Here is a 27,543-nt window from a genome sequence, read left to right on the forward strand (position 1 = left end):
TTTGGATGAGAATGGCCACCACCAGAAACTCGTATATTTGAATCTTGGTCCTCAGATGGTAGAACTCTTTAAGAAAGGTTAGGAAACATGGCTGTGAGCTTTGAAATTCAGCCCCGCCCCATCCCCCCCCCCCATCTGTCTCTCTCTCTCTCTCTCTCTCTCTCTCTCTCTCTCTCTCTCTCTCTCTCTCTCTTTTCTCTCTCTCTCTGTCTCTCTCTCTCTCTGTCTCTCTCTCTCTCTGTCTCTCTCTCTGTCTCTGTCTCTTTCTCTGTCTCTCTCTCTGCCTTGATCTCATGGATCAGTATAAGCTCCCAACTACTGATCCTGCCTGCTGCCATGCTCCCTGCCATGGTGGTCATGGACTCACCTTCTGAAACTATAAGCCAATAAACTCTTTTCTGGTTGTGGTGTTTTGTAACAGAAGAGAAAAATAACTGTAAGAGTAAGACAATGATTGGTGTGGAAGGCGCCAGACTGCTGTGGGCCATGCCTAGCTGAGTGGTCTTGGGTTGTACACTAAGATAAACTTAGCAAGCTATGAAAAAGCTAGTAAGCAGCCTTCCTCCACAGCTTTTGCTTCGTTTCTTGCCTCCAGGTTCCTGCCTCAAGCTTTTGCTCTGACTTCACTCCATGATGGACTGTGAACAGGACGCAGAAGGCAAAGAAATCCTTTTCTCTTCAAGTTGCTGTCAGTCATGGTGTTTTATCGCAGCAATAGAAAGCAAGCTAGAATTTCACCCACCCGTCCATCCATCCACTCATCCATCTACACACCCACCCACCTACCTATCTGTATGTGGATTTTGCCTTTATTTCTGGAGCCCCTGGTTGAGTCCACTGGAGTGCCCATCTTCCTTTGCATGGCTTTTGTGTCCTCTGCATTGCTGTAGTTGTGTAAGCCCAGAGTCTTGGCATTCGATAGTTGAAGACACCCTAGTCCCCACATGTTCATCTTGGATTTGCTTGTCAAGAGTCTGTTAACAGTTTTTCACTCCAGGAAATATTATGTGAGTTTTAGGGCTGGTTTTTCCAATTACGCCCAGACATGCATGTGTGTGTGTGTGTGTGTGTGTGTGTGTGTGTGTGTGTGTATACACACATGGAGAGAATTTTTCACATACTGAATCATGTCACTCATGTAGTTTTGTTAACACCATTTTATACTTTGTATCTTTTGGGCTCTCTCTGATTTCCTGCACACCCAACATGCCCCCTTGTTCTCATTCTGTGTTTACTGCCATCGATCTGTCTTGAGTCTTTCTACATTTTTCTTTATGCTCACAGTCAGTGACACATATTACTCCCTGCATGGACTTGGTGAGGGTCATCATCACAAGAGTGGACCTCACACCTTCCTTTATCTATACATTGTCCTTCTTTTCTTAAAATTGCATCACTAAAGTTCCTCCAAGTCAGCAGGAACACGCTCTGTGCACCAGGAGCCTGAGGATTCCGCAGAAGAAATGCCCTCGGGATTTTTCAGCTCCTCTTCTGCACATCTCGTTTTCAGTTTCATGCAGTTACAAACAACGCTGATATGAGCAACCTTGACTTGGAACAAATATTTTCTTACTGACAACATGTTTTTAAAGAGCCAGTTCCCAGGAGTTAAATTGCTAGGTTAAAGGGCACCTGTAGCTCACAGTTTAATTAATTGCTTCCTAGTTTATTTCTAAAAGGGTGTCACGACTCACCTTATCCACAGTCAGGTACAAGGGAACGCTTTCCCCGGCATCGCTGGCAGCACTAGGCATTGGCACGCTACACTTCTTACAACTTTGATCATGGATGTGATTTTACCGTCACTTTGTTATCTGAGGAACAGATAGAGGCGTTTAGCATCATTTCCTGTTTTTATTAGCATTTGAATTTTATTTTCTCTGAAGGATTTCTTAATATTTTCTGGCTATTTCCTCTTTTGTTTTATTTTCTTATTAATCTTATTGTCTATATGGCTACTGCTTTTTTTCTCAGAATTACATAAATTGTTTGTATTGGTTTAATTCTTTGCTTGAATTTTCCTTGATATTAGCTTTAACATGCAGGAGCTAGGTTCAGCCAAGTATCAGACTGAACTACTAACTGTGAAAGATGGCCTTAATTAAGCCAGAAATCTATAAAAAATAATAATAATATGGAGCCTACCAGCCAGTTTCTAGGAATAGGATATCACTTTGACTACAGTCCAACAGACTGAGTTCAAATTTTGCTCACTAATTCATTCTAGAGTCCTCAGCTATGAAACAGGTACAGCACTATGCATTTGGCTGGGGTAAGAATGAAAGGAGGAATGTTTAGAAGAGTGAGTAACATAGCAGTACCAGGCTAGCACACAGTAGGTTATCAGGAAATATTTAGGAGAAATTTTCTCCTTCCCAGTGTTAATTATTTAATAACCTTCAAAAAAAAAAAAAAACAAAAAACAAAAAAAACCCTCCAGGAATCACCTAGGACACAACTGGCAAATCACATGTGGCCTTTAGAGTTCCAACCTGGGTTCACAGTGTGCCTCCCTCTCCAGGGGTCTCCAATCACCCCAGCCTTATCCCTTTCACATTTACAACCCAGGGTTTCTTGCCTATGGGAGTCTGAGGCAGGAGGATGGCAGGTTCAGTTCTGAGCTGTCACCCACCAGTAGCGTTTCTCTCGCAGCTGTGATGCTGAGCTCCTGGGATCTGCTGAGATTATCTTGTAGGACGTTCTAAACATCTTGTTATTATAGCTACTTCTTGTTCCTTTTGAGGATGACAAGACCCAGAAATGTAGCCAGAGTAGCCTTCAAGTTCAAAGGAATTGCCCTAAACCCTTCCAATGAGCAAACCCAACTTCTCTGTATAGGAAGAAATGGAAGTAACTTATAATAAAACAATGTGTGAATCTGTGCAGAAGCCGTCACCGCCGCAGTAAAGCCAGTGGCTCTCATAGTTACTCATAAATTTGACGATACTCAACTGAGTGCAGTCAGAGCCTCTTTATACACAACATTTCACAGTGTAGTGAGCAGTGCATATGTATGTGCACAAGTGTGTTTCTGTGTCTGTACACTGACTGTGAACAACAGGGAGAGGTGGACACTGGGGTGCTCCACAGCCAGCTTCAAGAGCTGTAAGTCACAAGCGGCAGGCGACTCCTAGTGAGAGGAGGTTGGTCCTTTCCTTTGTCAGTATTTTCTTGGAGACAGCCAAGGACAGTAGAAGAGGGTTGAAGTGCTTTGCCACCTGTGTGGATCAGAGTCTAAACTCGGATCATCCGAAATACACCATCCTCCACAAGCAGCTGGGCTGTGCAAGGATGGGCATATGTTCCACATACCGCCCAGTGTCCAGACACCCCCACTCCTCCCACCCCGCCCACCCCCAGGGCATTGCCAGCTCCCTGCCAGCCTCACTGGACAGGTCTGGGAAAGGTGAGCAGAGATGGTCTGCTGGGATACAGCCCCTGCTAGGAAGGATTTCCTTCCACCTCACCAGCTCCGCTGGCAGGGAGCAGAAGCCCTGGCTTACGGAGGAGGTCAGGGAAAGCGATTTCAATTAGAGGCGGATCACCAAGGTCTCAAGCCAACACAGACAAGTTGTGTAACACCTGCCGCATGGCGACCCAAGTCATTTATCCTCTGTGGAGCAAGTCAGCCGCGGCTTTGCGCGAAGCCCTTGTGCACAAACCATCTCTTGCCCCTTTCTGACTTTTGAAAAGAAAGGGAAATAAAAAAGAAGCTGAAGCAGCCTGCTGTGAAACTGCCCATCTCTGTCAGAGGGAATGGGGAGGTGAGAGGCAGAGGCCAGCCTCAGGGCTAGACAGAAGAGAAGGCTTTGTTTCTCCTTCCTAATCCGGATCCCTTATCCTCAGTCCACCTACCCCAGCTAGCCCCGTGGGTTTGCCTTGTCTGGGTGTCTAAGGGCTCAAGGCTCAGTACTACACTGCCTAGGTCTGTCAATGGCCCTTAAGGTTGGTTTCTTTCTCCATCTCCTAGTTCCTGGGTCTAGTTCCATCTAGCCGACTTGCTTTATGGCTTATGTTCTAATTTCATGTTCAGTGATGGCTGTGGGGCGTATGGAACGGAAATGTAGAAGTCTGGAGAGGTGGGATGATGCAAAGAGCTAGGGCAAGAGACTCCAGAAGTGGTTGGTGCTGAGACAAAGAGGTGGGAAGGCCAGGTGGCCCTCACAAATTCCTGATGGTGCTCTATGGAGTTTGCATAGCCACCCTCCATGCAGGACAGGTGTACCACATCTCTACACAGCGGGAGTATGATGCACCTCCAGGCAGAAGGTGTGAGGCAGCTCCATAAGGGACAGGTGTGCCAGCTAAATGGCCCTGGGGACAATTCAGCCAAGTGGCCAGCTTATGATAATGTCTGCAAAACGGCAGCTAAACTGCTCATGCTTATACAAGCAGCCAATGTTCGGCCAATTTTAGAGGTCTAAAATGGCCTGCTATGTGACAGTTAGGTTTTGAATAGAAAAACATTCTTTCATTCTTAACTGTCCTTTAGCCCTGACAGAATGGTCTGCCCACCCTGGGAATGAAGAAAGAGCCCAACTTGGAAAGCAATTAATTGTTTTCTTTAATAGAAGATTTCTGGAAGTGTAAAGCAGCCCTAGCTCTCAAAGACTTGGGATCCCCAGTTGAACAAAAGCCTTATTAACAATACAAATGGTGTGTGTGTGTGTGTGTGTGTGTGTGTGTGTGTGTGTGTGTGTGCACAAGTGTGCATGAGTGCTGTGTCTGCCTGGCACCAACGTCCCAGCTGTCCTAGCCCAGAGACCCAAGCTCTAGGCTCATTCTGCTGTTGGGATAAATGGCCTCACCAAAGCCACTTAACCTCTGCCAAATGGGGCCTCCATTGCTTTCCAACTCACCTCATTTGGGTATTGTGAGGATCAATGGTGTAGGATAATGGATGTGTGATACTTGGAGAGAGCGTGCCTTAGGTACCGCGATGTTTAGTTTGGGGCAGTGCTGCCCTCTACCAGGACAGCTAACTTGTAAACCTAAGGAGCATCCTCACCACATATGCCTCCTCTGCTGTTTGCCACATTCCCAGGTACCTGTTTTAGTTGTTGAGAAATTGAGGACGCACCCCAGAGAACTAATGCAGAGTAACACAGGTTTAAACTACATTGGACCTCTTTTCTTTTCGTTTTCTTCTTTTTTTTCTTTCACCGAGGAGAATGAATTCGAGATGCATGCAAGAGCATCACAGGGACCAGAGGGCTACGCTTATACTTCAGAGATCTTTGTTGGCTGCTGATGTTATTCATTCTCAGCCTAAGACTTAAGCTCTCTGCATCCTCTGCAAGGCGCATGATCCTGGGGCCACTGCTCTCCAAACATGACCTCATACTCCATACCATGGGGACTATGTCCTCTCTGGAGAACTGACTCACAAGATGGCCAGGGTAATGCCTTGCTTGTTCTGTATTGACAGCCTGAGTTTGATCCCCAGAACTGAGTAGTGGGAAGAGAGACCCACTCCTGCAAACTGTCCTCTGACACATGAGAGCATGCACGCATGTGCGCACGCACACACACACACACACACACACACACACACACACACACACACACACTACAATATTGTGGTTAATTTGCCAGTATGGTCTAATAATGCTTATTATCAGTCTTATAGTTATTATTATGGCCGTATTTTCTAACCCGCTAGCAAACAATCAAGACACAGACACCTGTTATATTTTAAAATAGCCTTAATTAACCTGGGGCAGGGCAGATATTAATCCCCTAAACTACCTCCCATTGTGGGGCAGGTGTGGGATACCTGCCCCAATCCCATACCATCTGGTTCTCATAATTTCTATCAAACTACCTCCCATCCATAATCCCATATACTTGCTAATGTTCTTTATCTGGGCCAAATCTCCATCCATGCTGGTCATGTGCTTCTCCACCACCTAACTCATAAAGGTGCAATCTTCTTCTCCTCTCTCTCTCCTCTGGTCTCTCTTCCTCCCAAGATTCTCCCTCTCTCCCCTAGCCTGGGAAACCTTAGCCATGCCTATCCCATTTGCCCTGCCTCAGTGTGATGGACTTCTATTGGTAAAATAGGTTAGGCTCTTAGGCAAGATACAGGTGGGGCAGAGACAGCAAGCAGTAATTAGCATCAAAATACATCAGACCAACCTCCAACAATAGAATATTACCTCAATAAATAAATAAATAAGTCTAAAATATTTCTTGAAAAAAATAACTGAGCTGTGCTACAGCTGGTTTTGCTGACCTCTGTAAATGTTCTCCTAAGCACAACTTCTGTGAATTATACACATGGACACTATATGGATGTGTATGTTGGGTGTTTGGACGTAGATAAAGAAGTTTCTGGCAACACACACAGACACACAGGCACACACATACACACCAAGGCCCTGAGCAAAAAAACGAAAGTTGATCTGTGGTATGTGTGTAATTACCAAAGTCTGATCAACAATTTCTCCATTTCTGTGCAAAGCTTAGGAGTTGCCCTTTCATTTATCTTTATTTTCCAAAGCCTAGAATTAAAATTTTGGCCATTTCTAAGCATTATTAATAAACAAAGGCTTGTTAGGACTTCTGATACTAAAACCACTTCAGCAAAGCTGAATGCACCTCTAGCTAAAGTAGGCTGCCTTAACACATTATGATTCACTCCTCACTCATCGTTTTTTCTTTTTAATTGTCTGATTAAAACTGACTCTGTTGGTCTTCTTGTGGAGTTCTTGTGCCCTCCGTGGCATCCCTCTATTCTTCCTTCCATTCCTCCACAAGACTCCCTGAGCTCCTCCTAATGTTTGGTTGTGGGTCTCAGTATCTGTTTCAATCCAATGCTGGGTTTAGGCTCCTGTCAACTAACCTAGGCCTTTGGGGGCTTACAGAGTCTGAAACATCAACCAAAGAACACGTATGAACCTAGACCCCTTACACATATGTGGCTGGTGGACAGCTTGGACTTCATGTGGGTTCCCCTAGCTGGTGGTGCAGCGACTGTCTCTACCACGGACTCTGTTCTCTGCTCGTGGTTCGCTTTACCCTAGCTGGGCTGCTTTGTCAGTGGAAGAGGATGCTCTTACTCCTGATGTAACTTGATGTGCAGCGATGGGTTGGTGCAGGGGTTGGGGGGGAGCTCCCCTTTTCTTAGAAGAATGGGAGGGGGCAAAAGGGAAAGAAGGTGGGAATGTGGGAAGGAGGGACTGGCAGGAGAGGAGGGAGGGAGCTTGCTCTGGATGTAAAATGAATACATTAATTTTAAAAACCTGACTCTGGAGGCTGGAGAGACACTTGGTGGTTAAGTACACTGGCTACTCTTGCAGAGGACCTAGGTTTGGTGCCCAGCACCAACATGGTGGCTTAAAACCATCTGTAACTCCAGTTCTAGGGGATTTGATGCTTCCTCTGCCCTGGTCTCCTTGGATACCAGGCATGCACATGGTACATATACATACATGCAGATGAACATACATACATTTAAAATAAAAATAAATATTTAAAAAAACCCTTAGGACAACTCTAAGACTACAACCAGGCATTTCCCAGGCCCTTATACTTTCTCTTCTACTCTTCCACATGTAAGCAAGGGACTGCATGGCAAACATTCCCTGACAGTGTAACCGCAGGACAAACTTTAGTGTAGTGTGTGTGTGTGTGTGTGTGTGTGTGTGTGTGTGTGTGTGTGTGACTTGGCAAAACAGCACTGTTTTGTGAATGCATAATTCGATACCAAATAAATGTGCAAATTAACATTTGGAAGGATAGCTTCAATATGACACCACTTACATTCACAAACACCAGTACCACGTGTCCACAGGCATGCAAATGTTTGTAAACTGTTTCAAATGGACTAGAAGAATAGACACTAAATTAATGATGATGGTGGCTGAGCCAAGTCCCTTCAGCTTTGATGTTCCCTAAGTCCCTTATTACTCAGGATGACAATTTACAAGAGACCAAGACAAGACTGTGCCAAAGGTCACAGGCAAGTTCTAAAGGGCTTTGGCTGCAGGATTAGAAATACAGATTTCCACTAGGCCTGCCCTATTATCTTTTAAAATAAAACAGAAAAGAAATGAGTTGTTGAGGTACCAACTCTGGGGTGTAATTCCCACTCACCCAGAAACCCTTAGGGCTCGGCCTAATCTGGCCAATCTTTCCCCTTCTCCTTCTAGGCACCTGACATGCTGGCACTTTTTTTTTTTTTTTTTTGAAATTATAATGACAGCATTTCTCCCTTTCCTTCCTCCAAACCCTCTCTTATACACCCTCTTTGCTCTCTTTAAAAAACATGGCCTTCTTTTTTAATTAATTGTTATTGCATGTATATATATGCATTAGATATATAAACACACACACACACACACACACACACACACACACACACACACACACACACTCCTGAATATAACCTGCTCAGTCTGTGTAATGCAACTTGTATGTATGTTTTCTGGGCTAACCATTTGTTTGGTTGCGCATTTTAATCATTAAACCCAAACCCTCCTCTGGTCCCACAGCAACCCTCCAGCCCCCGATATCGTCACCACAGCCCCCTGGCCAACTTGGCTGTGTACTGGGGCTTCCACAGTCCAGAACATTTTCTTCCAGGGGCAAGGGTGGGGGTGGGACTATGAAAGTGGGGTCCTGGCTCCACAAAGCCAAGGAGAATTGTTAAGCCTTTTCACCCCACCCCCTCTAGATTGGTGATCAGGGAAGGGAGGCAAACAATGCCTGGTGAATGGGAATCAAATTGAGTTGGGGCAGTGGACAGATGGGGCCTGCCAGGCATCCACAGCCTGCCCTATTCATTAAAAAAAAAAAAAAAAAAAAAAAAAAAAAGAAAGAAAGAAAGGAAGAAAGAAAAGATAATCCTTGGTCTCCTCCCTGAAGCTTTGCAAGAGATGGGAGGTACTGGATGGGGGTGGGGCACTGATTGGGAGCCCAGATGTTTTTCAGATCTTAGGATGCCAGCTCACCCTTGGCAACCTTGCCCTGCAGGCTATTTGTCTCCTCACACTTGGGGCTTGAGTTTTTGTGTATTAGGTCTTCTTAAAAATGAGTATCACTATGCTGAAAGGCTGAGCAGCCCCCAGTCACCTTATGCATCCCCAGGGACATTTATGGGCCAGTTACATCCAAGTCTGTTTGTAAGACAACTCATACGTGCATGGATTCCCAGTTAGAAGAACTCAGATGCTTCCTTTTAGTCCTGGCCATGTTAGATGCAGAAGGCTTGGTTACTGGGTTCAGTTTTCGAGGTGAGGGAAATTAAGTGACTTCAAGCGACATGGTCACTTGATTACTGGCTCCCAGCAAGCACCTTCTACCAAATCTACAAAGTACACATATGTATTTTCATGCCTGGGATCTCCTAAACAACACTCATCTGCTCACACCTCTTCACATTCTCCACTCTGTCTGTACATGCAGACAATCCCTCCAGTTGTAGAGTTTCTCACTCATTAGACTCATCTCTGCCTGCATCTCCTTGGACCTATACTCATGTACACCTGCACACATAGAGACACACCTGCACACATAGAGGCACACCTTCCCACATAGAGGCACACCTGCCCACATAGAGGCACACCTGCACACATAGAGGCACACCTGCAAACATAGAGGCACACCTGCAAACATAGAGGCACACCTGCAAACATAGAGGCACACCTGCACACATAGAGGCACACCTGCACACATAGATGCACACTTGCACACATAGAGGCATATCTGTACACTTAGATGCATGTCTCAGGTACATACTGGCCTTTGCTCTGGACCCATGCTTCATTCTTCAAGGGGCCAAGCAAAATGAACTCTGAGATATTATCTTAATCCCCATATTGTATTACAAATTTGTTCTTTGAAAGTTGCCTGCCAGAAAAGAGAAGGCTACCCCATTAGTGGGGAGGAGGGATCAAGAGAGCAGCCTGAGAAATCAGGTGTCAAGCTGACCTTTTGGAGAGAGCCAAGTGCTCATTCTTGCTATTGATTCCTTTCAGGGAAGATAGAGGTATTTTATCTCCCAGCTGTTGAGCCAGAGGCAGGACCAGCAACATGGAGGAAGAAAAACAGAAGTATCTATCTCATAGGAATAGAAACACACACAGGAAAAACACCTCTGACCCACATCTTTTAAAATTTATTACAGGACTGGCCATTCTACATATATAATATATACATATATATATATATATACATATATGTGTGTATATGCATACACACATATGTAGGATGCACACACACACATATACACACACATATATAGAATGCACACACACACACATATTTCATTAAGGTAACTGTTGCCCTCCACAATCTTGGGAAACGGTAGCTCATGTCCTACACCCTACTTGGGAAATACAGTAGATCTCATACATACAGTACATCTCAATTCCTGACTGTATTTTAAATCAAGATTTTTCAAGCTTCACTCCTGAGATGATCATACATTCATTATTTATCCACCCACCCCACAAATATGCACTGCACATCATGTGACTTATACGCATGCTAATCTGGAGACAAAGGCTGCTGCAGCAGCGAATTAAGTAGAGAGGGTCTCGGCCTCCTGGTGATGAAGGAGAGAGAGGGTAAATGAACAGATGAGATTAAAAATTTCCAGATGGTTCTACAAGTGATGTGAAAACACTTTGGTGGCCAGGGAGGACACCTCAGAGAATGTGTACATGAAGCTAGTTGGTTGAAAGAAAGACTAAGAAGTAAAGTTTTGTTTGTTTGTTTGTTTGTTTGTTTGTTTGTTTTTCAGATTTGGAAAAAAAAAAAAGTACTATGCGCTCTTGATCCCTCCAGCCCCAGAAATTTGGATTTTAATATAAGATCTAAGAGATACCATGCTGGGAGCATGTTCTTATAGAATATAAACGTTGTTTATATTATATATAGAATTTAAAAAGAAAAGTGATTTAATCTGATTTTGTGTGTCTGTGTGTGTTTGTGTGTGTGTGTGTGTGTGTGTGTTGAGGGCTGTATGTATGTGGGTGTGCACACCCACGCATGAGGATTCAGGGGCCAGATGAGGACTCCAGGTGTCTTTCTCTTTCACTCTCCAGCCTGTTTATTTCAGACAGCATCTCAGCTCACCATTTGGGGTAGGCTGGCTTGCCAGCAAGCTTCTGGGATCTGCCCATTTCTGCCCAACGCTAGGGCTTCCAGCACATTCAGCCATGCCTGCCTTGCTATGTGAGTGCTGGGGATTTGAACTCAGTTACTCATGCTTGGATAGAAAATACTGTTACTTACTGAAGTGTCTCCAAGGTCCCTAATTTAATTTTCAGTAGATAGGTTGAAGGGGGCAAAAGAAGAGGTAGGCAGCTTAGTCTGAAAGGTCCTGAGTCGCGAGACAGAGGACCTACAAGGGTGGTGAGGGACTGATAGCAGACTGGAGTAGCTGGGGGTTAGTACTTAGAGTCCTTGCCGGAGGTCTGCAGGCACAGGTGAGAGAGTGTGAAAACTGCCAGAATTAAAACGAATTCACATGTATGTGTTGAGTCCAGATTTAAAAAACTAACAACAAATGAGGCCAAGTGGTTATGAAGGAGGGAGGATCTCACGCATGAGAATTCTCTCAAGAGACTGCCAGAACCACAGTCCCGTACCAAGAGACCACAGTCTCTGTGTACTTCTGCAAGGATCTTGGCCCAGCAACTTGTACTGGGTTTCCTTGTTATTGAGGCTTAATCTCCTTGTTATTAACCCTATGGTCAATGATTATTGTAGCAAACACCTCATGCATTTGCCCTAGTGATGTCTTTAAATTTTTCTCCTGCCTCATCCTCCTTGAATAAGAACAGAACAATTTCACGGCTCTGCCAATCACAAAATACATTTATTAATCTTTGTATTTATTAATTATTTATAAATCTTTGTAGATTTATTAATCTTTTTGTGTTATTTAGGTTGACAGGAGAGTGAGAGTGAGAGAGAAAGAAGGGCTTGGGCCTCTACGTCTTTAGTGTGAATCCAGGTGTGAACTATCATTTTGTTTACTGAGATGAGTGTGGGGATGGGGGGGTGGGGGACAGTTCACAAGAGAAAACCAGGGCATTGACTTCCATTGACCATGCACAATCAGAAATGGTTGTTAATTTTCCATCTGACAGAGGAACAAGCAAGCCCTGTAGCTGGAGATAGAATTTGGCAGTAGTAAAGAGCTGCAGGGATTTAAAGCCTTGGCTTGGATGAGACCCTTAGAAAGTGGATAAGGGAGTCCATAGAGATGCCCAGAAGTAGCCTGGCCTCTACAGCTCATGCCTGGGGTAGCGAGAACAGCATAAAAATCTGCTGGGTTAGATGCAGGACCATCTAGAGAGTGAGATGTAAAGAAGCCAAGAGAAGAACATTCCGGAAGGAAGAAGTGATTAATTCTATAAATGCCAGGAGGAATTCAGGGGAGGTTAAGAACAGGGAAATGACTTGAGGCTTGGCCATGGCACTAACTGGTGAGTTTGGCAAATGGTCTGTGTGTGGTGGGAACAGGAGCTAGGGTGGCCACAGAGAGAATTCAAGGTGAGAAAGGAGATTCAGCAGCTTTAACAAACTCTTTCCAGGGCTTTTGTGTGGCACAAAGCAAGGGAGAGGATCAGGCCTGAGAAAATGGGAGCAAAGAGAGAGTTTAGAACCCTTTACAAAGCAAAGAAACTCCTAGAATTAGACAATCAAGGAAGTCTACAAGTGGGAGTTGCTGTCTTCCTTCCTCCACTTATTTCAAAAGTAGGAACCGAGGCTCAGAAACGTGAAATTGCTGCCACAGCACAAGGACTACCTAGAGCCAGGAGGAGAGCTGAGGATTTCTGCTCCCCTGTGCTGCTTGGTCTTGTCAACTTGACACAAACTAGAACCATCTTGAGAGAGAACATCTCACTTGAGGAATCATCATCATCAGATTGGTCTGTAGGAGCATCTTCTTGATTGGTGATTGACGTGAGAGGGCCCAGTCCACTGTGGGTTGTACCACCCCTGGACAGATGATCCTGGTTGAGTAAGGAAGCAAGCCAAGCAAGCCATGGAGAGCAAAGTCTGTGTGTAGCATTCCTCTATGTTCTCTGCCTCAGTTCCTGCCTCCTGGTTCCTGCCTTGGCTTTTGTCAATGGTTAATTCTAACCTATAAGCCAAATAAACCCTTTCCTCCACCACTTTGGTTTGGTCCACGTTTTATCACAGTAACAGAAAGAAAACTAGGAGGTCTGTGAACGGGCCTGTGAGTGGTGAGCCAGCTCAGGAGGATCTTGGGGCAGCTAGCAGGGCATCTGTCCTTCCATCAGATTGACACACACTCCTGCTCTCTTGCCTTGTGACTTTGTTCTTCTTCTTTTTTTTTTTCTACTTGTTCCTTTCTAAAAGCCTTTGATATGTTCTAAAGGGGAGAAAAGGTAATTATCTTGTCCATCACTAGGTTCATGGCTGAGATCCCTACAGCTTACATCCCTGAGAAATTCAGCATTTTCCCACTACATCTCCTTCTCACTCCACTTTGCCCCAGTGCTGGATATGGAACTCATGGCCTCTTGGTAGGCAAAAGCTATATGCCATTTATTTAGTATACATTATATTATTATATTGATATGTTTTATAGATTAATACCACCATTTAATATATATTAAATAATGGTGAGGCTAGGGTATGGATATATTATTTAAGTTTTTTTTAGTTACTTAATGTAGATTTTAAGGGCAGCAGAATCTTCAAATAAAGATCTAACAAAACATGGAAATGTGTATGTCTATGTTCAGTTTTGATGGAGAGTGGACCGGCATGCAGAAAGCACCATTGCACAGATGATGTATGATTTCACCATAGTTGCTGGGGAACTTAGGAAAGTCTGTTGGTTCAGATTCTTCTGGGCCCCACATCTCCAGTGATGGAGACATTGCTCTCCTTTGGGATGCTGTCTAACATGTGATGATTTTTATGACCATTGTTTGGAGGAGGAAATTCTTCATGGCCTGCTTCAGGAAAGAAGGGCAGGAGGAGGTGAGAGGTGCCTGCCTGCTCCTACTGCGTGTGTGGGGTACCATGTCCTAACCTTACTCAGTCTCTGAGCAGGCAGGCCTCCTGTGAACTCTTTGTGGTTTTCATAATCACCCACGTATTCCTGGGGGCCCTCCAGGAGGGCTGCAGTTGATGATTCCAGGTGAGAAGTGACAGACAAATGGGATCACTGTGTCCCAGCACAAATGTGTTTGTGGTTTGGCTCTCGAATGGCCCCAGAGGTTTCTGTTAAACACTTGGTCCCTAGCTGATAGAATTACTGGAAGGTGGCGGAAAAACTTCCAAGCCTAGTTGATGGGGTCAGGGGTGGGGGGTCAGGGTGAAAGGTGGTGGGTGGGAAGTGGGTGGTGGGGGTGGTTGTGATGCTCTTTTGAAAGGTACACTGGATACTGGCCTGCCCCAACTTCGTGGCTACTACTGGCATGAAGTTCTGCCTTGCCTAAGGCCTCAAATGACAGAGCCAAGCATCCATGAAGAGAGCCCATGAGTCACTGTAGTCCTCCCCTATTTGAGTTGGTCTGTCTCAGGCATTTTGTCAGCAGCTGAGAACTGACTGATACCACTGGCTTTCATACACTTACATAGGTGCAGTGACAGCCTTGAATCATGAGTAAGCACGCAGCAAGAGGCCTACCTGAAGGGACGCAGGTTCCACCCTGACTTTACTATACTTAGCCATGTGTACTACATTATTTTCCTCTTCTGAGCCACCTTTAGATAGAGAGGGTCCCCCTGGAGTCTCCAGTATGGTGGCTTTAGAAACAGTTTGATACCTTTCCATTGAGGCCCTGAGGAAGCTCCCATGAGGACCTGAATCCAAGCTAACACATGCCCACGTCTGTAGATAGGACAGTTCTGTCACATGGCCAGTCCCTTACTGGTGGGAACTCCATTACCCTGCTGGGCAAGTCCCCTTAGGAAACCAAGTTCTGATGCTCCCCCCGCATGACCCTGTTGGTCTTTCTGGTCTGACAAAAGCCTTCACCTTGGTCAGGGGCCCAGCTCCTACTTCTTGTATTCCAGGGGTTCTACATAAGCTTGATAATGGACAAGTGGTGGGGGGGATGGGGGGAGGGGGATGGGGGAAGGCTGGAGTGGGCTGTAGACCAAGAAAGGCAGATATAGTCATTTAATTTTGTGGTTTATTCTGTCAGGATCCACAACAGTTGTTATTTTACTTGTTTTTGCTTCAGCCTTTAAAAAAAAAAACATATATATATATAGGAGAGGACAAAGGCCTTTTCCATTTCTCTTCCTAAAGCAAACCAGGTAATATAATCAACTGGGCCAGTGCGGCGCGGATCCTAAGCATTGCAGCAGGTATTTGTGGCTGATATGACGGGGGATAAAGTGCTTGTGAAAACCAACTGATTAGTTCCCCAGGAGGGAATGAATCCGCGTCCATGTTCATCGATCTCATCTTTGTCAACACCTGTGTGTCCCACTTCTGCACCCTGCTGGGCAACTCTGGGCCCCAGAAGTAGCAACAGAGGAAGCCCTGGGAGACACTGGTGTGTGGGCCACGGGGACTGTTTTGACTCAAAACATGGGTGCTTGGGGCAAACTGCCTTCAAGAGAGTTTTCAGGGGCTAAGAGGAAGTGTTGGCTTCTACACATGCCTCCCTACACAGCTCCTGTCCACTATGCTGCCTGGGGCCAAAGTGATCTGGGCCTCAGTGCTTTGCAAAAGCTTACAAAATTATTCTTGCAAACTGAAGAGAAGGAAGGAGGGAGGGAGGGAAGGAGAGAGAGAGAGAGAGAGAGAGAGAGAGAGAGAGAGAGAGAGAGAGAGAAATCTAAAATCAGAAAACTTCAAAAATAAAATTTAATTAAACTTCAATCAAGTGTTTTTAAAGTCTGCTGTTTTGTCAACTCTTCAACCACAACTCAAAGCGGAAGCTAAACAGAAACTTTCCTGTACTAACACATTCCTGTGTAGTCTCCACTGTAATATGAGATTGAGTCATTTAACGTGGGGAGGCTCTGAGCCATAGCACAGGACACAGTGACTCAAACTCAAGCATCCTGCAGTGAGTGACACCAGGACCCTCCCGACACCAGAGACACGTCATGGAGCAAGCAGGTTGCCCTGAGAAGGAGGTGTGCAGCAAGGACGCCCTGAGAATGAATGAAGTCTGCTTTGTTAATTTTATCCTTTAGCATTAGACACATTCAGTATGTCCAAGTGTGCTGGCACCTCCAGAACGGTACCTACGTCCTCAACCTAAAGTCCCTATAATATAGGAAAGAAACATACCCGAATACTTGCAATATGGGCATGATCAGCAACAGTGAGAGTCCAGAGCTGGCCTAGGCCACCAGGTGTGGGTAGAATAATTCCTACTTCTTGTCACCCCTAGGCTTTTCAGACAATCTAATGACCAGGAAACCCTCTGTGGTGCTGACACAGACTGGCTGGCCTTTTATCCCTGAACTGCCCCAGTGTCTTTCTCTACCCTTTCGGTTTCCTTTTTAATTGAGATACTAGTAGTCCAAGTGTCAAAAGCTCACTCATTTGGAATGTAGTGAACTGGTCATTGGTATTGCCTCACAGACACACAGCTATGGCCTCTGCCTAACTCAAAGCTTCTTCCTGTGCCTGAGGCTCAGTCCTCATATCACACTCTCCTCAGCCCCAGGCCACACCAGTTAGGAACTTTCTGCCTATGGACGTAGTCATCCTGGATATTTCAAATAAATGTGGTCATGCAATCTGTGGTGTGTGTGTGTGTGTGTGTGTGTGTGTGTGTGTGTGTGTGTATGTGTGTGTGTGTCTACATGCGTGTAGAAGCCAGAGATCAAAATGGGTTGCTCACCTTTAAATCGGATGATTTACACTCTTATTGTTGAGTTATTAGAAATTTTATGCTTTGGCGCCAAATTTGTTCTCAGACACATAATCTGGAGGCATTTCCTCTTTTCACTTTCCAGATACTTTCCGTTGACACACAAAAGCATTTAATTTCAATGAAGTCTTGACTTTCCGTTTATTCCTTTATTTCCCCTTTTGTTAAGGTTCCTGAGTTCCATTTAGGATAACAGTAAGCAGTCCGAGATCTTGGAGACTTATACCTATGCCTTCTTCGAGCCTATGATCTACTTTGAGTTAAGTTCTGCATATGATTTGCAGAAAGGGGTCCAACTTCATCTTTTGCATATGTTATCCTAGCTGTCCCAGCATCATTTGTTGAAAACACATGGGCTTTCTCATTGAATTGTCTTTTTTGCCCTTATTGAAAACCAATTGGCCGTGAATGAAGGGCTATATTTCTGGATCATTGGTTCCATTCCATGGCTGTGTGTGCATCCTTATGCTAACACTGCAGCCTTCGTTCCCACAGTTTGTATGGTGTGATATTTTTTAATGCCTTGCCTTTTTCTGTTAAAGTTTTTCATAAATATTTTATTTTTCTTTCTTGTTTATTTTTAATTTATTCAGTTTATATCCTGGTTGTAGCCCCTCCCTCATCTCCTCCAGTTCCCACTCTTCCTCCCTCTTCCGCTCTCCCCGATTCCGTACTCCCCAGAAATGGGGAGCACTCCTCCCCTATCATCTGGCTTCAGCCTATCAAGTCTCACCTGGACTGCCTGCATCCTCTCCCTCTGTAACCTGACAAGGCTGCCCCGCCATGGGAACGTGATCAATGAGTGGGCAACAGAGTCCATGTCCGAGGCAGACCTTACTCCCCATATTATGGGACTCACATGGAGACAGAGCTGCCATCCACTACATCTGAACAGGGGGTCTAGGCCTTCTCCATGCATGGTCCTTGTTTGGTGCATCAGTCTCTGCAGGACTCCCCCCACCCCCCACCCCTGCCCCAGGCCCAAATTTGTTGGCTTTGTTGTTTTTCTTGTGGAGCTCCTGTCCTCTTCACATTCTGCCATTCCCACCTCTTCCATAAGTTGCCCTGCGTTCTGCCCCAAAGTTTGTCTGTGAGTCTCAGCATCTTCTTCCCCTGTTGAGTGGAGTCTTTCGGAGACCTTCTATGGTAGGGTTCGGTTCTGTTCCCCCTCTTCAAGCACTTCCGGTGTCTGTTCTATTTGCCCTTCTGAATGAGAATTAAGCATCTTCCCTAGGGTCCACTGTGTTACTTAGCTTCTTTAGGTCTGTAGATTGTACTATGGTGATACTGTATTATATGGCTAATATCCACTTTTAAGTGTGTATGTACCATGTATGTCTTTCTGGGTCTGGGTTACCTCACTCACAATGATCTTTTCTAGTTCCATCTATTTGTCTGCAAATTTCAAGATTTCTTTGTTTTTAATAGCTGAGTAGTAGTTCATTGTATAAATGGACAATTTTGTTATCCTAAATATTTTATTCTTTCTAATACTATTGTAAATGTAATTCTCTTTATAATTTCAATTTGGAGTATTTATTGCTCATGCTTAGAAACACAATTGATATTTGTCTATTGGTTTTGTGTCCTACAACTTTGCTTAACTTATTTCTTAGTTTTCATATTTTTTGTTTTGTTTTTAGTTTCTTCAGGATTATATATATATATATAAAGATCATGTCTTAAATAGTTTTAATTCTTTCTTTGCATTTTTATAGGTTTTATTTTTTTTCTCTAATTAATTATCCTGTCTAGAACATTATAACACTGAATAGAATTGAAAAGAGGGGACATTTTAATCTATTCCTATTTTTATGTTTATTTGTTTGTTTGGGGTTTTTTGTTTTGTTTTATTTTTTGAGACAGGCTTTCTCTGTATAGCCTTGGCTGCCTTGGACTTGTTTTGTAAACCAGGCTGGCCTTGAACCCACAGTGATCTGCCTGCCTCTGCCTCCCTGAGTGCTGAGATTACAGGCGTGCATCACCTTGCCCAGCTTCTATTCCTTTTTTTTTTTTTTTTTTTTTTTTTTTTGGTTTTTCGAGACAGGGTTTCTCTGTGTAGCCTTGGCCATCATGGACTCGCTTTGTAGACCAGGCTGGCCTCGAACTCACAGCGATCCGCCTGCCTCTGCCTCCCGAGTGCTGGGATTAAAGGCGTGCGCCACCACGCCCGGCTTTCTATTCCTAATCTTAGTGAAAGTTGTCAGCCTCTCACCAGCACATGTGATGCTGAGTGTAAGTTCCTAGCAGACACCCTTTCTCATCTTGTAACATTCACATCTATTTTTAGTTGTTGGATGTTATCATGAAAGCGTGTTGACTTTTGCTCACACACATTTTCTGAACCTATTGAGATGATCAAATGTGTCATGTTCCTTATTCTATTGATACCGTATTTTGCTTTGATGGACTTTCTTGTTTTGAGCCAACCTTGTATTCTTGCAATAAATTCTACTTCTAAGACTTTTATTTTCTAAATTAAACATATACTTAAAAAAGAAAAACACCATCTCTTTGTTACCCTTATTCAAGAGCTGAAGTCAGGCAGGTAAATAGTAAAACTTCTTTAAAACTCCAAAATATATGAGGCAGTTAGGGGCAGTCTCCTGGATCAGGGAGTTTCAAAGTTTATAAATAATTTTCACATTGTTCTCTACCAGTGGACCTTTGAATAAGAGTACAGACAAATGTCTATTCATATATTACAATCTTGACCCTCTCTAGAGACCATAACAAACCTAGAGATACATTATTATTTTCCAAAGTTATGCCAGAGAACTTGAGAGATGAGGAAAAAAGAAAAAATATCTGTAATCGTAATGCTTTGTCAAGACTATGGAAACATCTTGGAACAGCAAGGACTATGTTAGTTGAAACATGCAAAACAAAAATCATCATTTGTGGGGAATATAGTCTATAAATTTTGATAACTACATACAGTCATGTAGCATGATTCCCCAGCCATACACATCAAAAGCTCCCCTTTTGCTCCTTGTCAACCAGTCTCTTCCTCCGTGTGAAGCTCCTGGAAACCACTCATCAGTTCTCTATTCCTAATTTTGTTTTTTTCCCTAATGTCAAATAAGTATAGTTATGTGATATATAATTTTGTTGTTATTTTGAGACAGGGGTTCTCTATGTAGCCTTGGCTGTCCTGGACTCGCTTTGTAGACCAGGCTGGCCTCGAACTCACAGAGATCCACCTGCCTCTGCCTCCCCAAGTGCTGGGATTACTAGCATATGCCACCATGCCAGGCTCATAAAGTTTCACTTCTTTCACTTAGTAACACTATATCTGGAATAATATGTGTTGTGAGCTCACTTCCGTTACTGCTGACTAGGTAGTCCACTGTGAGGATGTATTGATATTTGTTACTCATTTGACAGTTGATAAATACTTGAAGTTTTTTTTTTTGTGGGGCACTTGTGAATATTAAAGCTATGTAAGTGTTCTCATCCATGCTTTAGTGAGAATATGATTTTATTTCTCTTAGGTAAATATTTAGAAAAGGGATTATTGGCTCATATGGTGGCATGTTTGGCCTGGTAAGAATTGTCCAACTATTAACATGTGGGATGCCCAAATGCTCACATACTTCCTAAAACTTGGTGGTGTGGTCAATTGGCTTCAACTTGCTTTGGTCTTCATTGTTGTGGTTGTTGTTGTTGTTGTTGTTGTTTTAACATGTTATTGGTTCCTTGTGAGTTTTACATCATGTACCCCAGACCTGCTCATTTCCCCATCCTCTCATATCTGCCCTTTGCCCTTGCAACTTCTCCCCAAAACAAAACACTCACAACACGATAAAAATAAACAAAATACACAAACAGCAACAACCACAACAAAAAGCAGAGCATAGAAAACATCTCATTGTGGATGCTGTACTATGTCACAGTGTGTCCCACAGTATATCCCTCTGCCCACACATCTTCACTTGCAAATGTTCATTGCAATGAGTTGTCAGTTTGGCCCGAGATCTCTGGCTTCTGTGACACCATCAATACTGTATCCTCACAGGGACTCCTTGCAGTTATCTTGTTGTTGTTGTGTGTCATGGAGATCTCTCAGGCCTGGATCAGCAGGATGGCCCCTTCACATGTCACAACCATTGGCAGATGATATATATTTTGGGGTAGGCTACCTAGGATGGGCCTGGGTGGGTAGCTGAGCTGGTTAGCCCACTGGCTCTCCCTTATCCACACTACTAGAGTAAGCTCTCCAGCACTTCTCCAGCTATGCCACCCAGTGCCACCATCTGCAAGAAGCAGGGTCAGCTTTCCTGCTCTCACGCCCTTGGAGCTGGCTCACCTGCACCCATGCCTCCAGAGCCAGCTACACTGGGCTGCTAAGTCAAGGTGCAGGGGCCTACTCTCCCAAGTGCTTCAGCCTGTGAGGGGCTGGGACAGCTCTCACACTCTTGGGGATGCCTCATCTGTGCCTCCTCCATCAGGACCAGCTCCACTACATTGTCCAGGTGAGGTGCAGGGCCCGCTGTCCCGAGTACTACAGCCAGTGAGAGGATAGAGCTACCTCTCCTGCTCTCATGACTTCAGAGTCAGTTCTTCCTACTGCTGAAGGTAGTGAGGAAAGGAGGAGAGTTCATCATCCCTACACCTATACCACCTCACACCAGATGAGTGGAGGGCCAGCTCGATCATTCCAACACTCTCACCCTTGGGGCTGCTTATCTACACCTCCTCTACCAGGGCCAACCTACATTGTTACCCAGGCAAGGTGCAGGGACTGTTCTCCTGAGTGTTGAAGCTGGTAAGGGGCACAGCCAGCTCATTCATTCTCATGACCCCAGGGTCAGTTCTCCAGACTGCCTCAGGTGTCAAGGGCTGAGGGGGCAGAGGGCATCATTCCACCCTACAGGATACCTCAAGGCAGAAATGGTGGGGCCAGTTCTCCCACACTCTTACCCTCAGGGCTGGCTCACCTGCACTCCCACCATCAGGGTTAGCCTTGCTGTGCTATCTAGGTGAAGTGTAGGTCCTGCTTTCCTGAGTGCTGGTGAGGGGCAGGGATAGCTCTCCCAAACTCATGATTGGAGGTGGTGTGGGGGTGGGGCATCACCTCCGTGCTCATGCCACCCAATGGCAGACAAATTGCAAGGTTAACTCTCCCACACTCATACCTGCAAGGCTGACTTACCCATACCCTGCCACAAGGACCAGCTCTACTGTGCTGTCTGAGTGGGGCACAGGGCCTGCTCTCCCAAGTACTGGCAGTGGTAAGAGGTGGGGCCAGCTCTCCAGAGTACCACATCCAGGGAGGGGTGGGGCCAGCTATGCATACTCACTGGACATCCACATGGTCCCCGGTGGCTACCCTGACTGGGAAGTCCTCATGTTCTCTAGTTGTAATATGAGCCAAGGACACCCACCGACCTCTGGTGCTGCATAGTTGTGGACCTAGACATGGCTCTCAGCGGAAGCTATGACTGGGACTCCTCCATGGCTCCAGGTGGTGGGGCTGGACACTCACAGCAGGATACTCCTCTTCACCCTCAAATTTCCACTTCCATCTCTTGTCATTAATGCTCAAGCTGCTCCACTTCTCTATCTCTCCCATCTGACCACCACATATTCATACATTGTGGTGGTTCCTGCTGCAGGCTGGGCAAGAGGGTAGGAGGTTCCTGGGTGACATTCTCCATTCATGCTGCATGGCATGGCAGCAAATGGGTTTCTATGGCCTGCCTGCACCATACACTGGAGGGCAGGTCTGTGGGTGGCATGGTGGTCTGCTGGTATTTGTCTGTCTTCTTTGTACTGCATTGCACAGCCAAGCCAGACGTCAAGCTAGAACAACAAAGGACTGATATCTGCTTTGCCCTTTGTTAATGTAAGAAAACCACCACCACCACCAACAACAACAACAAGATGTCTCTTTGCTCATTGTCAGGGGGGTTGGTCTTGGTTTTTAATCCCCTCTGGAAGTGTAGTTATCTCAGTGACTGCCATCATTTTGATGTGTTGCCCATGTGTTTGTTTAGTACATAATGGAAATGGACCTTCAATTTTATGAACTAGCTTTTCCTATAATAGTAAAAGGAGCCTTTTCCACCCAGTGACCTTTGTAAGATCAGCAAATACTCACAGAGTGAACATGATACAAACTCCTCCTGTGGGGCTAGCTTGACTTCGATTCTTGTCATCATAAGCCATGCTACAATAAAGAACTTCTCAGATTAGCTTTGTCATCTTCTGGGATGGCTTTTAAGGGTAGAGTCCCAGCAGTGGGGTTCCTGGCTTAAAAGTATAAACCTTTTTATGGCTTTGGATTGCTCTCTGGAAGGTTGTATCTACTTACAAGACCAACGAGGATACACAACAGAAGCAGTTTGCGATACCAGAATAAAAAAGAAAACTTTTAAAGATTTTATTTATGTGTGTGCATGTATGACAGGCACATGTGCACAGATGGAGGCTGGAGGAGAGCTCCAGATCTCTAGAGCATTTCTGGGGTATCCCGCCTGTTACCTGGGTGCTGGGATCTAGAGTCCCTACAAATATACAGCAAGAACTCAACTATTATGCTGTCTCTCCAGATCCCCCCACTCCCAACCAAAGTGTTTTGGAATAGTTATTTATCAGAGCATGGCAAGACACCATGTAATCTCAGCACCAGGAATGCAAAGGCAGGAGTATTGACACAAGTTCAAGGCCAACATCAGCTAAAATAGTGAGTTCCAAGCCAATGAGGCTACTGTCTACATACACACTTTAATATACAAATGATGTTTTTTAAACAATTAATTTAAAATTCTGATTAATTTACTGTTGCTCTGCTCCTTGACTGAAATGCTATGTGCCCTAAGAACATTAACCTCAGAAAATATTATTTGACCTACAGTATGTCTAAATCAATTTAATAAAATCACTTTATAACATGGAAAAAAAAGCACATTAACCTGATGTTAGTGCATTTGACAGGTTGGTAAAGTTAAATCAAGTAGAAAAAAATGAGATGATAAAGCAGAATACACTGAAAGTTTGAGTTAACAGTTGATGCTTGAGAAAATAAATATTATTTGAGTTACTTTTTTATTTCTAAGGAGGTTGAACATTTCTTTTTTGTTTACTGGTTGTATTTTCTATTCTATGAAATATATATGTGCATACTTGAGGTAATATATATATATACACACATATATATATATATATACATATTTGTAGCTTGTAGAAACCTCATATCTTCTTATTAAGTAACATTATGATTGTAAATGATGAAGAAATTAATCCTTTGTCTCAATGGCTATAGTACTTTTCTTTAAAAGCATATTTTGTGGCAGGTGGATCGCTATGAGTTTGAGGCCAGCCTGGTCTACAAAGCAAGTTTAAGATAGCCAAGGCTACATAGAGAAACCCTGTCTCATGGAGGGAAAAAGCATATTTTGTTGTTCTATATAGCCAAGTCTGCCCCTCTCTTCCTCTAATAGTTTCTATATTTCTTCCAAGCATAGTAAAAGGATTTACAGTCCCCTTTCCAGAGGATTTATAGTCCTCTTTTCTGAGACTTGATAAATGGTTGGTTTAGTTTTCTTCTAGATTTTTTCACAAGGTTTAAAAATAATTATCATGTTAACATGCAGAATTTATACTGCTATGTAATGGGATATATGATCCTAAGAAGACATTTTCAACTTGATACCATAATTTAAATGAAATATTCTATGGAGGCAGCACAAGATTGAACCTAAATTAATCTCAATGTGATGTTAATATCATGTTTTATTTTTGTCACTCTCAGATATTGTGTGCATTTAATATGGCTGATCTATAAACAGTGGATACATCTCCAAATGTTGACACATTGGAGGGATGCTCAGGAGACCAATTGGTCCCCATTTAGAGTCAGATGATTTCTGTGTGTCACATACTGCTTCCCAAAATTTAACCCTCATGCATTCCTAGAGATAGGCATGTGCCAGTCTGCCCTCGCGGCACACAGCTGGACTCTGGCAACTCTAGTGGTTTGGATGCCCAGCCTCTAGAATTAATCCCTGGGCTGTCAGGAGCAGCTGTACTGGCCTTTTTGGCTCCACTGTAGCCCATTGTTTGTTATACTTGTCTTTGATGTTGGAAGCAAGCAGTAACTCCCTCTATCTCAAGCCAGTACGGGCAAGCTTTTCCCACATTGCAGTTTTCAGTTGACTATGTCCTTTCTTGACTCTCTGGACAAGATGTGGGACACATTTCCTCACATAGAAAACACCTTTTCCTTAGACTAAGACCTTCTGAATGAGCAGGGGCCTGGCCATTGCCCCCATTTTGAACAGATAGAAGAAATGATTTCATTTTCCAGAGTTATACTGAGACTGAGCATCTAGCTGAAGGTCCGCTGGGAAACTGCAGAAAGCACAGGAGTGACAGACAGCAGTTCACTGAACCGAAGCCCCTCTCACCCCATCCAAATCAATATTAAGAGGCACAGGCCCTCAGATCCACGGCTGAGGCTCCATCTCCTCCTAGAGGGTACAGAAAGCGGGCCACGAGGGCCAAGGTAGGAAGGAGCCAGGCCTCTCCAACTAAATGAGGCAGGCTCTCCTCAGGGGCTGTCAGAGCACTCAGTGTTTAGTTAAAAACGCTCCAAAAGAAAGAGAGAGCGTTAAGGCAGAGAGCTTGAAGTGGATCCCGAGTAATTAAGTGTATAAATTAATTCTTCCCCCAAGAAATGTGCCTCTCCTATTATTAGATTCCGCTCTCGAAGGAGCTACATCTAAGGAGTGGGTTTCCAGGAGGGAGAGAGAGAGAGAGAGAGAGAGAGAGAGAGAGAGAGAGAGAGAGAGAGAGAGAGAGAGAGACAGGCAGACAGACAGACACAGAAACACACACACACAGAGAGAGAGAGAGAGAGAGAGAGAGAGAGAGAGAGAGAGAGAGAGAGGCAGACAGACAGACACAGAAACAGAGAGAGAGAGAGGGGAGAGAGAGAGAGAGAGAGAGAGAAGAGAGAGAGATATTCTGGGCTTTGCTGCCTGAAGCCTACAATTAAAATAAGTGACATGAATGTGTCTTTAAAAGAGAGATCTGTGGAAAACTAACAGATTGTCTGTCAGAGGGGAGGGGAAAAATGAAATATGGCCGCCTCAGCCCACCGAATGGATGAATAGGGAAGTGCTTGTCCAACTAAGCACCCAAAGGGATAAAGTCCAATGATAGCCCTCTCAACTGCTTAGCGCATAATGCATGTGCTGTTTTGATGCTAGTAATGTGTTTTTTACTTCTTCCTATCTAGAAGGAATGAATCAAATATGAGGAGAGCTGAAACATGATTTTCAACCCATTGCTTTTGATTAAGTGCCCGAGCAGGCAGGTCCTGAGACTTGCAGTAATACTAATGGGGCATAAAGTGCTATAAAAAGGATGGGGACCTACTTTTGTCCAAATGCCATTATCCTGGAATCAGAGACCCTGGGTGTAATATGTCCGCAGTTAACCTTTTTTTCTGACAGGAAATTTTCTCCATCTACTCACACCATCAATTATGCTGCATTTGGCCGGAGTTGTGAGTGATCACTTTATTTCCAGTGAAAAAGACACGTGTGCCAGGCTCCCAAGTGCAGAATGCCTATGGCCAGGAGTGAGCAAGAAGAGCAGGTCTGTTCTGTTGGTCATCAGGGTTTGGACCAAACTGTTGATTGTATTCTGTTTGTTCACTCATATGCCTGTTTTGGGAGGAGAGATAAAGTGACTGGAAAAAAATTTTATTATTTTGATCCTAAAAGTAGTTGTCTGAGTGAGGAGGGCAACCCAGAGAGGAGGCTAGTGCTAACAAGTAACCCAAGAAGCAGGATTGGTGTGGAAGGTCTAAGCTGCTGGAATCCAGGGTACAAGGAGATAAGAGAGCTGTTTGCTGACTTTTAGCCAGCTACCTATTTGGTAGAGGAGGCTATTTGGAATCCACTCGCAGGGAATCGGAAGTCAGGCCTCTCGCCCTTGTCCCAGCTCTACCCCAAGGACACTGCTCTTCCAGAGATCTCCTGGCTGCTACTGCACCATTCCAAACTTCACAATGCATTTTTTTCTTTTTTTTCAATCAGCAAGTTGCAGATTGTCCAACTGTTCTTTCATTTATTGTAAATGGCTGCAAAAAGAAAAAAAAAAAAAAAAAAAAGGAAAAGAAAAAAAAAAAAAAAAAAAAAAAAACCACAATGCTATAACATAGTCCTGAGTGTAAATCAAACATTCCCTGTCATGTTGATAGCTTGTGTTAGTCTAATGTATTTTATATTACTCAAAAGCTTTGAAACCCTGCAGCTTTCTTCATATAGGCCATTATGCGGTTATCATTAAATTGTCTTGCAAAGAACATTATCGGTAATTATAGCAGACACTAAAATCAAATGATCAGAGTGGGACCTTTAACACCAAGAGGAACCATTAGAAGTTAATCAAATAAAAGGATGAGAATAATTATGTTAGGATTAAGCAGTAATATGCCAGAAGTTATATACTTTGCTGACTATATATCTTTACTCCCAGCTTCCTGAATTTCCTTTTCGTTGATGTGTTTTTATATAATACTTTGGCACAGAATGTAAACGACAATATTTTTGTCGTGGCACAATCGGGCTCGAAGGTTCATAGGCTGTTCATATCTAAATGCCATCAGAGGCACGGAGGTAATGATGAAGACAAAAATAATAGTAATAAAAAAAGTGCAAAGCTGGAAAAAATCCATTGGTCAATGAAGCACAGC

This window comes from Acomys russatus, chromosome 20 (assembly GCF_903995435.1).
Source record: "Acomys russatus chromosome 20, mAcoRus1.1, whole genome shotgun sequence".
NCBI classification, from domain to species: domain Eukaryota; kingdom Metazoa; phylum Chordata; class Mammalia; order Rodentia; family Muridae; genus Acomys; species Acomys russatus.